The 15314-nt window shown below is 37.9% G+C and overlaps 1 protein-coding gene across 15 annotated transcripts in view; it reads left to right on the forward strand.

Moving 5' to 3' along the window:
* The window catches only part of LOC144289792 (large ribosomal subunit protein eL27-like), a 238157-nt gene that overhangs the window by 18210 nt on the left and 204633 nt on the right, over positions 1-15314 (forward strand). The gene's annotated exons all lie outside the window — the stretch shown is intronic.

The following is a 15314-nucleotide window of genomic DNA, read 5'->3' on the forward strand; positions in this document are numbered from 1 at the left end:
GGAAAAGAATTGCATCTGGTGGTAAGGCATGTTGTTTTTGAACCAGCCAAATTAATAGTCCTTAGAAGAGGTCTGGCAGCCAAGTGAGTTGTCAGCTTGTTGGTATCACTCTAGTGGTTGGGGAATTTGAGATAATGGGAAAAGAAAGGGAGGACAGGAGCATTACAGGCTAAGAGAGAGCAGACTGTATCAGAAGCCCATGGGAGCAGAGAGCTTAGATGTCATTATAAAAAAATGACCTGACTAGCAACAAAGATTGATGATAAAAGAAGAAAGGAAAGAGACGGCCCTTTTGAAAGAGCTTTTGCCTTGATCAGAGGGTAATTTATTTACTGTTTAACATGGCAAGAGATGCGAAATGAGATTCCTGGATTGGTTAGGGGGATTTCAGATTCAGCAGTCTGTTGGGGACTTAAAATAGGGCTTTCTGAACCTGTAGGCCAAACAGGTATGGCAGTTTAGCAGTGTGTGCATGACGAGAGGTTACCCTACAGCCATGTGGGAGGACAGACATCTGGTGGCTGCCGCTGCACATGGATTTGGAAATAGAATGTGGAAAATTTGAGACCAAACTGAATAAGGTGCACTGCCAAAGATGTACAGTAGAATGTCTCTGGCCAGAGTGTGAAGTAGGCCCTCATCAAATAATAACTCTGAATTTGCTGAGATTTAACCAAAAGTATATTTATTATTCGACTTAATCCCTATAACAAGTTTTGAGTTAGACAAAATTATTATGGCTCTTTACAGATGGATAGAGGAAGACTCAGAAGTTTAAATGGTGTGACAAGAGCACATAGCTAAGATGAAGGGGTTTGAGATACTGAACTCAGAGTTCACGCTCTTAACTGCTGCCTGGTTTATGGGATTCCTAAGGGATAGCACACATGCTTAAAGATTAAGTAAAACATTTCCTGCCCCACACAGGGGTTAAAGGGCAAAAATACATGTCGAAAACCATGCTGTTTCCTATATACTTTTCTTGATTCTATTATCTCATATCCCTGCCATGATCTTTTGTTTTGTTTTGTTTTGTTTATTATCTTTTCTTCTTTGTTTATTCATACCTGCTTCTTAGACTGTGGTTTTGATCTACCTTCTCATTCTGCTTTGCTTTTTGTTTACAGCCAAGCAGTCATCACAGAATAGTGATTAAAGGTGTGGCTTCTGACGCCGGGTTGCCTGGGTTCAAATCCCAGCTTTGCTGCTTGACTAATTGTGGTGGCCTTTTATGCTTCAGTTCCCTCATCTGTTTAATTTATCATGGCTATATAGCAAGCCACCCCACAACTCAGTGGCTTAAAGTAACCACATCCACTTAGTTGTTCACAGTTCTTCACATTGGCCAAAGCTTGGCTAGTCTCTGTTCCCTGTGGTCCTCTTAACTGTGGGTAGAGGAGCCAAGAAGGCCTCATACACATGGCTTGAAACCTCAGGTTAGGTAGATGGAACAGCAGGGGACAGATTGACTCTCTCTTTCTATCTCTTCATGGTCTCTCATCATTCAATGATAATGCTTCTTCACATGGCAGCTGGATCCCAAGAAGGCAAAAGGAAAATCAGCGGAGTCTCTAAGGTACAGGCCCAAAAGTCACATAATGTTACTTTTGCTGCATTTTTTGGTCTGAGTATGTCATGAGGCCAGTTTCAAGGAAAGGGGAATAGACTCACACCTCCCCATTCTGGTGGTAACAATGGCATGTGTGTCAGGGGTAGGTGGAACTATGGGAAACTATTTTGCAGATAATCTATCACATTGGATTGTTGAGATAGGTAAGTCATATTATCAGTGCCACAACTTCACGAGATAGCAGACATGGTATAGATTCTGAGATTTTGTTTTGAGAGAAAATGCAGTGCAGATTTGAAACAGGACATGAATTTACTCGCAGTAAACCCTCATTATAAGCCAGCTGAATATGCAAAAGTAAAAAATTAAAACAAATACCATTTAGGTGACATTTTGTTTCCTTCAAGGGCAGGGGCATGCTAAGCTTTTCCAAATAGCTCATTCACCCATAGCCATATAAATTATAATTTGATCTTCATGAAGGTTTAAAAAGATTATTATTATATGAAGGAATTGAAATAAGGCCGACTTGCCTAATAAATCAGGAGTTTACAGGTCTTTCTTGTAAGTAGCATATTATAGACAACATGAAATATTTTCTATCGACTGCTTTGACAAAGCCTGTGTCACAGTATGTTACGTGTCTCATAAAAATGGGGACCTAATCAGTACAGGTGCACTCATGATGATGATCATCGAGATGTATCAAAACTTCTGAAGAGCAACTCATGAGTGATGGGATATATAAAGTTATACAAGGTAGAATCAGACAGGATCCTCAACAAATCCAATAAGCTAAATATCCTGAATCTCATGTCTTATAGATATGAACAGATTCATTTTTATTTTATTTTATTTATTCATGAGAGACACAGAGAGAAGAGAAGCAGAGACACAGGCAGAGGGAGAAGCAGGCTCCATGCAGGGAGCCCGATGTGGGACTCGATCCTGGGTCTCCAGGATCAGGCCCTGGGCTGAAGGCGGTGCTAAACCGCTGAGCTACCGGGGCTGCCCAGCAGATTCATTTTTACCTTTTGTGTGGAATCCTATAAAGCTCTTCTCTAAAACATCCCATGCTCCACTTCATAGACACAGAACTAAGCACTAAATTCTCTAGGCCACCTCCATGGATGACCATTATATGTCCACCTGAGTTACATGATTTTAAGCAAACACAAGATGTGAGGCCCCAGTTGCTTTACATAACTGGCAGTGGATGAAATTTGTCCAAATATAAAGGCAAAACACGGAGGAAGAATGGGTAAATGATTTCAGGGGTTTCATCAACATGTACAGTGATATCTGACACCTTGTTTAGGAGGTAATTAAGATTTCCTCATACTCTGGAGGAATTAAATTGAATTGTTAAAAGTCTATGGGAAACATTGACTATTATGATGCATTCTGAGTGATCTAGAAGTGATTTAGATGATTCAGGAATTTCATCCTTAGATGTTAATATCTTGGTAAGACTAGGCTCTACCTCTACACTTCTATTATTGTACTTAATGTACTCTATTAAGTCTGCCCCCCCCACCCCAATTTGGATATAAGTTAACTTGCAGTAACAGAGAGAGACCCCAAATTATAGTGGCTGAAATAAGATGGAAGTTTGATTTCCCTCTCAGAGAACAAACAATGAACAGTCTATATTGGCTATACCATCCTAACCATGGAGCCTCTGTCTCTAGGTCCAAGGAAGTGGCTCTAGTTATTGTTATCTCCCAGCCACATGGAGGGGGAAAAAGGGAAGACAAGGGCAAACAGCTTCTTTAGAAGATCATAGTATGAAGTTGCATGTATCACTGATATTCACAGGCTTTTGGCCAGATTTTGGTCACACATGCATACCTGATTAAAGGGAGGTTGCAAAAGGTAGTTTCTAGCAAGGCAGCCATGTGCTCCACTGACACTTTGATGGGCGGGTGGATAATCTATTATTAAAGGAAAAAAGTAGAAAATAAACACTGCAAGATGATTAGCAATTCATACTCCATATTACACTGTGAGCTCCTTGAAGGGTAATACTTTTACTCATCTACAAAAAGCAGATGCTTATTAAATGTCTGTTTAGTCCAATCAGGTATTATTGCATAGTATTTTCCTGAATGTGCATTTATGCTTATTTGTCTTTGTTAGAACATTAGTTATATGCGAACAAAGAATAGTTATTTTAGTTTATTCAGCAAAAGCTGCACATAGTAGTTTACACAAATTAGGCATTCATCCATAGTCAGCAGGTATTTACAAAGTACCTATGTGCTATATACTTTTCTATGCTGTGGAGATATAGCAGAGACTAAGACTGATATAATCCTAGCCCTTCAGAGTCTTCTTCCAGGGAAGATGGCAGATACTTAATAAATACTTATAAATCATTAAATAAATAATTTTAAGAGTACACAGTGTCACAAAAGAAAAGTTCAGGTTGCTATGGAATATATATTGAGGATACCAGCTCAGTCTAGAGAATTAGAGAGCTCTCTCTGAGGAAATACATGTTAGTTAAGTCAACCAGGAACTAGTTACTGAGTATCTCCTATACCTTGAGTACTTTTCTAGGAGTTGGAGTAGAAAAGGAATAAGATAAGAGTAGGGTAGAGTGAGGAGGAACATCTTAGGCAAAGGAAATGGCATGTACAGTGACCTGGAGAGATCTGGAGTGTTCCAGGAACTGAGGAAAGTCAATATCATTAGAGCTAAAAGAAAGAGGGAACAGTGAAAGGATGGAAGACTGGCGTGGTGTATAGGATTCCAATCATACAAGTCTTTGTAGGTCGTCTTAAAGTTTGGGTCTTCATCCTACAAGCAATAGGAGGTCTTTGTATAAGCCAAGAAATGCTTTCATTCATTCATTTTCAGTGATCAGATGGCTTTTTGGACCTTTTTAATAGGCAAACATTAGCCAGGTCTTAGGTAGAGAGCAACAAATAAGACAGGTATGTTTGCAACTGCTAATTGCACTCTGGTATTAGTTTCCCCTTTCTTCTTTAATAATAGAATCTCTGGTGTTTTGGGCCTGTTCAGAAATAAAGACTACATTTCCCAGCCTCCCTTGTAGAAATTATGTCCATGTGATTCAGTATAGACCAATGAGATACATGCAGGTATATATTTAAAGGAAGGGATGGCATTGCCTCTTTTCACCTAGTTATGCTTTCTACTGGTTGAAACACAGAAGTGACTGAAGCTGAAAGCAAAAAGGCAGAAATTTGAAAGATTGAAAGAGTCTGAGCACCTTGAAGATCTTGTAGCCACCTGACCAGCCCTGGAATGCTTACTTCTGGACTTCCTGTATGTGAGAGAGAAATACATTCTTATCTAGTTTAAGCCACTGTTAGTTTTGATTTTCTATGATCAGCAGAGGAAGCTCATCCTAACTGGATCTCTGCTCTCACAGAGTTTATACTCTGTTGTGGGGAAATAGAACATAAATGTAAGGGAAAATCATTTGGAGACAAGGACTTTGAAGAAAGTGTTGGATGGCTACTTTAGATTAATGGTTCAAGAAGGTCGCTTTGAAGAAGTGACAGCTAAGCTGCAGCATGGTAGATTTTTTGCAGAGGTGTTGTAAATGGGTTATAAGTCCCCCTCTTTGAACAAAGAAAAAGGATAGAAGGTAAAGATCTGATTTATGGTGGCTTCCTAAGATCAGTCCCTGCATACTTTAATGTAACAGCACAAAATATCTAATACACAAATACCATCTTTGAACAGTACAAATAGTCTAACTTACAAATACCTCAAATGAAAGTCTAGAGAGTCATCAGCTCATCAAACTTATATCCCCCACTCATTTTAGTTACCAAAGTGTTCCTCTCACCTTCCAGCCATAGGAGTAGGCTGCCCTGAATCTGAACTGGTGACCAGAGGTGAGTGCATTTGTGTTTTGTTTAATGACAGACCTTGTGGTTCAGTTCACCCTGCCAATCTCCATCTGCAAATCATAGATTTTAGACTTGCACAGTAACCTTTTGGAAAGGGTCAAATAGATACTTGGGAAGAGAAAGTAATGATTTGGGGGGCCCTCTTTTCACAGAGAAGTTGTACTTTACCTGCCAGCTAGGATACTCTTATATCAACACTCTGAAATTAAGACTTTTGTTATTGGACTACAGGCCACACTTGGAGCAGTTGATATGTAGGGTTTGTTTTTCCTGACTAGGTTTTCCCTTTCTCCCCCACCACAACATCATTCTGTCTCATTCCATGGGACTAACAGACTAAGATGCTTTTTTGATTGACTAAGCAACAGATTGAGTCATAAGAAATCTTGTCCCATGGACAAAGTAGAATAGAATACCTTACTCCTTTCTTCTTCAAGATAGCATGGGTTATAAGAAGGACTTGGGGTAACTAGGGGTTGGAATCTAAAAGCCCTCTGATTTGACTGTGATTTGTATCCATAACTTCTCACTTGTCCCATTGTAATGGAAAAACCACACCACACTTCTCCTTTATCAGATTAGTTTCTTTCTATCCAGGTTAATATCATAACCTATTATTTACCAGGGACCCATGAGCAGGTTACTTGGATGAACTTCATAGAAGAATGGTTAGTGTCCTGGATAAGGAATTTGTTTATCTATGAGGAGAAACCTGGCCTGGGAGTCAAGGGACTCTTGTTTTAGTTTTAAGCTCTTTCTATAATTTATTCATCTAGGGACATTTAGTCATGTTGGTAATGACTCCAGCCCACTTCCAGGTCTGAGGATAGGATATAATAATGTTTATACTCATTGAACTATTAGGAAGGCCAGAACTATGAGTAATTATGGACATGGGGATTGAAAATTGATTACATTAATTGTTTCACTATAGCTTCTTATTTATTTATTTATTTATTTATTTATTTATTTATACTTTATTTATTCATGAGAGAGAGAGAGAGAGGCAGAGACACAGGCAGAGGGAGAAGCAGACTCCATACAGGGAGCCCGATGTGGGACTCTATCCAAGATCATGCCCTGAGCTGAAGACAGACGCTTAACCACTGAGCCACCCAGGCATCCCTATAGCTTCTAATTTAAAAGGAGATATCAAACAATAGTTAATCCTGGACTATGGAGTCAGATAAGTTGCTCTGCCACTTTTAATTGTGTGAACTTGAGCAAGTTTCTTAACCTCTTTGAGGCTCAGTTTCTTTATCTACGAGAGAAGAATGATGGGCAGCCTAGAAGCAAACAATATTGTTTGCCTTCTTTCCTATGCTTACCAAAAAAGAAAAAAAAAAAGTCCTTTTACTCTTTAGAACTCCGCCTTCACTGATAATTCCTTCAGGAAAGAGAACCTTCTCTCCGGCCAAAGGGTGAATCTTTATTTGTTTGATCTAATCAGGAATTCCTCTCAGAAATAATTTTAGGAATAAGCATGAAATCTAGAACTGGTCAATAAAGAATGAGGATAGGTTGTCTAGAGGACTTCTCAGAAAGAACTTTTCCAGAAGGTTCTATTTCACTCTTTAATTAAGAGGCACTTTTTTTTTTTTTTTTTTTTTGCTATATCTTGTTTCATCCACATATGATATTTGGAACTGTGTGGCAGCTTTCTTGTGATTATGAGGAGAGCTATTGACTGCTTGAGGGCCAGTTATAGAAACCCGGAAATTATCTGTTCTCTTTAGGAGGCAAATTATCCAAGAGACAGGAAGGTATCTTCTTGTAAATGAGCAGTAAAATAGAACAAATTGTTCAAAACCTGAATACCTGGATCATGTGTATGGCATACCATGATAAACACACACATATATGTACATAACATTGATTCCTTTACTGAGTATGGGATCTGATCACAGGTCTACAGCTAAGAAGGAAATATATGGTTGATATATTTGAGTGTTTTGACTTTTTTTGTTTTGTCTATGTGATTTACCTGAAAAGAAATGAAAACTGATCTTTATTCTGGGGTAACTTAAGAATCACCCAAAGGAAATGATTTCTTCTTCTTTCTCAGGTAGTATTAAGCCTAGTAAAACCTAATAGAACTTATTTCCTTTTAGAGTAGGGGAGAGCATTTATACCATTGAATCCCCGCTTCATAGGTGAGATACAGAAGATTTCAAATATTTTAGGCCATAGTAATAAATGGAATTCAGTATGGAAACTCAAGAATGATACTGTCTGTTTCTGAACACTAGCAAGCTGCTCTCCAAACTCAGATATCACAAGGAAGCCATCTTTTGGAGTTTCAGAGACCTAACTGAAGGGAGAATAGGGACTATTCTATTCTCTTATCCTTAGGTTTTTGCTATTTTCCTTTATAGGTGTTATCATGGGGCAGGCTATGGAAATTGGGCACGTTTCTGAGCTCTGTTCATTAGAATTATAATTTTAGAGTATTATATTTAGTAACAGAGATGAAAAAAACCTTAAAAGTTTGTGGTTCCAAAATCTCACCAGTGGCTCATCCAATGATTAATTAAACCAGAAAGCAATAACATCAAAAAGGGACTATCAAACCAACAATTTAAAGATGTAGTGGGAAATATCAGAAAGGTAGACAGAACATGAAAGACCCCTAACTCTGGGAAACGAACTAGGGGTGGTGGAAGGGGAGGTGGGTGGGGGTGGGGGTGACTGGGTGACAGGCACTGAGGTGGGCACTTGACGGGATGAGCACTGGGTGTTATTCTATACGTTGGCAAATTGAACACCAATAAAAAAATAAATGTATAAAAAAAATAAAGATGTAGTGATAGCTAATGTAAAAGCACCTCCCTTTAGGGATTGTGTGAGAAATATGTAGGTCCAATTTTTGTTAGTTCCAAGGATTGAGAGTACCTGTGGCTTTTGTGTGCCTATGCACAGATGAAATCAGCTGACTCCTTTATCATGAGCTGTAGTTTAGTATCCAAACATGCAGATATTGAAATGTGTAATATATTATGACAAGTGACTTTTCTCCTTTATATTTCAGTTAGGGCATATTTATTTATTTATTTTAGTGATAGGTTGGTGTGTTATATTATCTGTGAATTGTATTTCAGAATAGTCAAGAGGGTATTGCAAAAGAAATGGCTCATAACCACTGGTTTACACAAAGAGGAAACTTCCTTGTGGTTCACCAGAATTTTTCAGCTTTATAACCAGTCAATACAGGGTCATGTGGATATAACCTTTCTCCTTTCAGAAAGCATTTCATCAGTGCCAACTCCTTCTAGCTCCAAAAGCATTTGAAGAAAAGAAAATTCATTTACTGGCAAATAATTTGGTAATGAGTCAATGGGGAGCTGGTACATTAGAAGAACAATTTAGAGGACAGTTTTGTGTGTTTCTGGATATTCAACTAATCTGTTTCACAATTTACAGTACTATCAAAGTATATTTACAACATGTGACTGTTTTCCTTTCCTCCCAGGTTATTTTTGTATATGAGGTTTATTTCTTAAGCTGTGTTTCTTGGTTACCAGTTTTTAAAAGAGCTGAAATCTGCATGAGTATTTGATGTGGAATGTTGAACTAATTTTATTCAACAAAGTGCACTGTAGCAAAAATTGCAACCCAAATCTTTGCTGTTGGCTTACAAGATGCTGGCCTCTTCTGTGCATAGGTTTACAGTTCATTTCTTATAAGACTATAATCCTAAGGTCACAAGGCTTTTTTTGAGTACTGCTTTCATCAGTAAAGAAAAAGTCAGACTTCATTTCCAGGGCTGATATAATAAGGTGGGACTGACCATTTTGGCATGATGCAATGAGTCATAAAACTATGTGTGTGCATATGTGCATAGAAAAGTCTATTTCTCATGCTTTTTAGAGCCCCAAATTTGAGTTAAAATGTAAATATACCATGTAAATAAAACTCATGAAATTCTCACTTAGGCTTACCTTAATACAAATTACTTACAGAATTAGCCTGGAGATTGAAACACACACAAAAAAAATGAGGCATATTACAGCTGAGATTGAATTGAGTGTTCAGGGTCTACTCCTTCATGTATAGGTAAACCAAAAAAAAAAGGGGGGGGGGACCCAAATCATTAGTTAAAAAACTCTAGCAAGTGATGGGGCAAAGTGAGCAGTTCTAGATGAATTCTTCCAATATAAAGCACATAGTGGAGGACAGATTGTGAAGAGGTCGCTTGTGCCCTTACAGAACTTCACATTCCTGTGGAAGGCTGCCCTTTTGATTTTGGCACTCTTTCCTACCACGACCATGTCTTTCTTGGAATGTGAAATAAAACATTTCCTTCTATATACTTTGGGGTGTCCCTTTTAGTGATGTCAACATATGGATCATTCCAAGGGTAAAAAGGAACTAGAAAAATTCAGGAAAGAATTCCTTTAATTCTTCAGTGAGAATTGCCTAATTACAAAGCTGTAGCACGGGAAGGTATCTTAAATTGCCAGCTTATTCATAGGACCAGAATCAAAAGATAGGTGTTTCCTTAAGCCAGAACAAGTAGAAATAGGGATGTGATTTATTTAGAATCTCCAAGATTTCTTTGATAAAGAGAGAGAGAGAGGGAAAAATGATCTTTAAGTCTCTAGTCACACACATTGACAGTCCAGTTCATCTCAGGGGAAACAAAAGTCAACACAAAAATATGAAATCACCTTCCCAGGAGATAATTAATCATTTGTGCTTATGGACAAAATATGCTGCCTTTAATTTTGTAAGTGTACCTGCCCAGCCTATCAATTTGTATAAAGGAAACTTTTCAGGTTTGCTACTTAATAACTGGTTTTGGTGAAAATGTACTGGTACACAGTACTCTGGTAGTATTCTTTAATTTGAGTTCTAATTGAGAATTTTCACTTTGATTTTTTTAAAAAAGCATCCATATATACTGAAACCAGCTGTAATAAGCAATACTGCATTGCTCATTAGGAACTTGGCTCTAAAATGAGAAACATCTCCCTTGCTTTACTCTATTGGAAAGCAAAACATCTCAAGACAACAAAATATCATATCAGTACAATGTCTACCCTTGGGTTTTCTGACTCAATTTCTGAAGTGAATGGATGCTGCCTTTGTTCTCAGCTTTGCTGGATGTGAGATGCTCTGGAGAAACTAAATTTCAAAGTTGTGAGTAATTCAATATTTCAGGGCAAAGGCAATGGAGGATCAAATAGAGCCTAGAGTCTTCTTAGAGGAGCAAATCGAAAATGCCACAAGTCTACCTACCCTAAGACAGATTTATAGCTTGGTGTCTGGTGAATCTTCAGATTAACACTCTCCAACCCCTATTGTCTATACCTGGCAAAGGCAGAAGATTAATATCAACAAGCAGGCAGCCTATGCTGGATGTTGGAAATACAGATCCTACCTCTGACTGGGCTATAGATCAAAGAAGCTTGCCATTTAGACAGCCCCTGGAAGGAGATTTGCAAATCAGAGAGAGGCATCCCTGTCAAGAGAGAAACAAATGAGGTGCAGAAAAGAAAAAGAAAGTGCATGAGGACTCAAGTTGAAGGGACCAACAGTCTAATATTTTAACCTGGGCAACTTCTGGCTTTTGGATTATAGTTGGATGGAAGTAGAGGCAAGAATGAGAGTATAGATCTTGTCTGTGTTATATCCTTTGTTCAGTGATGACAGACAAGGGGGTCACCTCTGAGATCTCACAGGCAAAAGTAGGGTATTTGTTTACCACCATTCAGCTTCCACTTCAATGTATGGGTTTGGAAATTTGCTTTCATCAGGAGAAATTTAAAGGGGATGTTTGGAGAGATCATTTACCATTTCTCCTCCTCCAGTACAACATTTACATGATTTATGTCTATGGAAGGTAGGAGGATTAAGATTAATCATAAAATGCACTCTGTCTGAAATATGAGCACATGACTGGCTGACATCCAGACCAGGAGTGGTCAGTGGTTCTGATTTCTGACTCAAAGGGTCACAAACGGATGTGGAGTGAATTTCTATGGGCTATAAGTCACCCCTGGTTTTGACTCATTCTTTGGTGCTACTGTTTATTGCTTCTTCATTGTTAATTTCATTCAACAACCAAGTATCACTCTCCCTTTAGTTCTGAGCTTGGCATTGGGTTTTAAAAACTTTATTGTCTGTTACAGTGATTCTCACCTGCTGCCATTTGGCTTCCTTACATTTCATTCTTCACACAGAGCCAGAGTGAACTCTTTAAAAATATAAATCAGATCAGATCATACCTTAACTAAGACCCTCTAATGCCTCCTCCTCTCATTGAAAATAGCATCTAAACTCCTCCAGCTGACCTCTAAACCCACAGGAGCTGGGCCTTACCTAGATAAGTACCACATTACTGTGAGTAAATGACTCAAGATGAGTGAGGACACCAGGGTAAATGTGTGTGTGGTGTTAATAAACCTTAAATTTTAAGATAAAAATAAATATAAATAAGATAGAGGGAGAGTAATACAAGATGAATTTAGAGAGGATGGAAAGACATTTTAGTTAGGGATAAAAGTTTTGCTTTATCCTAAGTGTAAGGAAAATCAATAAAGGAAGATAAGGTCAGATCTGTTTTGTAAAAGTTCCCTTGGGCTGACATGTGGAGGATGGATTGAAGAAACTAAGGATACAAGCTGGAAATCCAGATAGAAGATTGTTGTAGTAGCTCAGGTAATGGGAAATGAGTGAATTAAAAATGTATTTTGGAAGTAAAATTAATAGGATTTGATTTTATTTTGGAGATTTATTGGACTTGACTTTGGATTCTGTCAAAGATATTCCAACATCTTTTTTTTTTAATGTGAAGGAGCATTTACTAGGAGGTTTAATTGCTTCCATTTTCTCTCCAAAAAGCATAAGATTGTCAACAGAAATGTATTAATGAAAAATTCTTCACACAGTGTAAAAATTTTTTAAAAACCCCATTAAATATAAGAGGGTTGGAGACTTTCTGAAGGGGACCATTTATTGAGTACAGCCAAACACATTTTGAACATGTTTTATAAAAATACAAAATGTCAGCAATAAAATATCTGCAATGTACAGTTGAAAGCTGTGGCATCATATCAACACTCTGGGTGAAGTTCTTGTAGCTTAGGACAAGACCACTGGCTAAGGCCCATCTTGCAATGGTACTTGTGCAAAGTCTTTTCACACTTTCAATTAAAATGGGCTAATAATTTAGTCTCACAATCTGGTGCTGCCTAGCAAGTCCTCCTCAATAAGTCTGAGTTTTGCATGTGAACAGTTAGTCATTTGTCTTAATTTTGTACCACTTACAGCTGGTCCTCATATTGTTCAAAGCAAGTGACATCATTAATTTTCTCAAGAATCATTAATACCAGTGGTAATACATTGGTTTCTAACTACTTAAAATGCCCTCTGAAGTCCTCTATTCTTCCCCCAAAAATGTATTAACCTGAAATCAAAATTATTAATGGTTTGAATATTACCAGCAGGAATTTTAGCCTTCTGTTTGTCTTTATAAAAACAATTTTTTAATCAGTATTATTTATAATATGCTGTCAGCATGCCACATTTGTTTGGCATGCACTCCAAAAGGATTGCAAAAGGCTTTTCTTCTTCCAAAGGAAGGTTTTATTTATTTATTTATTTTTTCAAAGGAAGGTTTTAATCATGAATTTTCTCTTGCATTTATATTTCATCTAACTTATTTTAAGGACTTCCTAAAAATTAGGTAATGACTAGCTTTTGAGACCTTAGAAATTCTACCCTTTGTTGTTTTCCTTTTCTTTTTTTGCCATATCCCTACCTTTTTTCCTTCCTCTTGTCATCAGTCTTCTGTCTCCGTGTTTTCCTCCTATGTGTCTGCAAGCAGTTTATCTTTGAGCTACCTTATTTGGCCAAGCCCTGAGCTATACGTGAAGCAGACAAAACTCTCTGCCTGAAGATCATATAATTAAATGGAGGAGACAGTTTAAGAAATTATAATATTGGTAAGAGGGGCTATTAGAGATGTACAGAGAAAGTATAAAGTACAGATAAAGATGTAAAGTAAAGCTTATGGAACTGACTCATCTCTTAATTCATTCAGTTAACAAATATTTCTGGAGTCTGTATATGACAGACACACTCCTGGGATTAAGAAGCTTAAAGCCTAGGAGGAGGCAGTCAGAAAGAACAATTGCATATATAATAGTACAACAGCAATTGTGGTATATGTTATTAGGGGAAAGGTAGAGTTCCATGATCACATAACATAGGGAACTGCTCTGAGTGTTGAAAGTGGACTTCTTCCGAGGACTTGATGTTTACACTGCAACTTGAAGGATGAAGGAGAGTTAGAAAGGCAGCAGGCAAGGGACAGTGATCTAAACAAAGACCCCCATGGTGGGAGAAAGCTAGTACTGCTGAAGAGCGATAAGCTAAGGGAGAAGTGGGTATAGCATGAACTAAGGAGCTGCCAGGTTGTACAGGACTGTGCAATTCATCCTAAAGATTTTGACCTTAATCCAAGAGCCATGAGAAACCATTTAAGCAGAAAAGGAACAGGATTTGTACCTCTCAGCATTTTATTTTCTCTTAAAACTCCCTGGCCTTGACTTTTGGCCAATTTCTGCAATGGATTTGGTGGCTGAGGGATTGAAGATCAGTACCTAGGATTAATGTATTAACTGTAATTAGAATTCATATGCTAACACCACAAGCCAAAAAACACTGGGCCAGTGAAGCATGGCCTGAGGATTTAAATGTCTACTACAAGACACAGTGCTGTGTCTTGGAGGTTTACATAGTTAGCTTCGAGAGTAGCAATCAACCTAACATAATTTTTTTTTGCCTTCACTATGTTTGTATTATAACCTGTGAAACACTTGAAATATTATAACCTTGATAAGGTCATTGGAAAGAACACTCAGATCAGCAACCTCCCTTCCTCACTCTATCCCTCTCCTTCTCTATTTTTAATCTGAAGGACTTTAGTCATATCTATGCCAGCAATTAGTGATAATAACTCTTATAAAAATTGAGTACTTATACCATATCTTGGTGAAGTTCAACACCCTTCTCATCAATGGTATATGTGGGGCATGTGTGTGTATGTGTACGTATGTTATAAAGGCTTTTTTCCATGGGTAAATTAAATACCACCCCAGAGAGAAAGCGTACCTAGTCTTACAAGGATCTCTGAAATTGTGCTAAAGTTAAATGCATAGTAATATGTCTAAGTCAAACAGGATCACATATAGGTAATGCAGTGTCAAAGACTATCCTTAAAGTAAAACAAAATTCTTTGTTTTTATTGTCATAAAAATATCCAACTGTGAGCTGAAATCAAACAAGCATCAAAAAGAGCAAAAGAGCCAAGAAGAGTTTCTCTTATTGTTTTTCCTAATCTGAAAGCTATTTTAAAAATGTATTTTATGAGTTACTTTCTAACTTTTTTCCCACCCTACAGTCTAAAAAAGGTCAAGGAAAGCCCACAAATATGTGACTCATCTCAAGCTGAGGTCCACACTGGCCCCTTCTCTCCTAGTTTCACATAGAAGAATCACCAGTAAAGATACCTGAAGACAGTGAAAAAGAAATGTAAATCTTTCTGAAGGCTCTCAAAAAATGGCTGATGGACAGTCATTGAATGGTGCACAGCTATTCCTCAGATTTGTTTTCCCCATCTCTCTCCATATTTATTTACAACTGCCCTCCATCTCTCTCCCTTCTTGCACCCCCTTAAATGCACCCACAGAATCACCCTGCCCACCTCTTTCTCTTTGCATCTCTTTGCATTTCCTCCCTTTGCTCATCTCTTCATTATGTGTATCTGCTCAGCCCCTTCTACCTCTCTGTTCTCTAGTCTGTTCATTTTAGACAACATCAAAGATGAGAAGACAGAACAAGTAAGGAGTTTT

Source organism: Canis aureus, chromosome 19 (genome assembly GCF_053574225.1).
Source record: "Canis aureus isolate CA01 chromosome 19, VMU_Caureus_v.1.0, whole genome shotgun sequence".
NCBI lineage: Eukaryota > Metazoa > Chordata > Mammalia > Carnivora > Canidae > Canis > Canis aureus.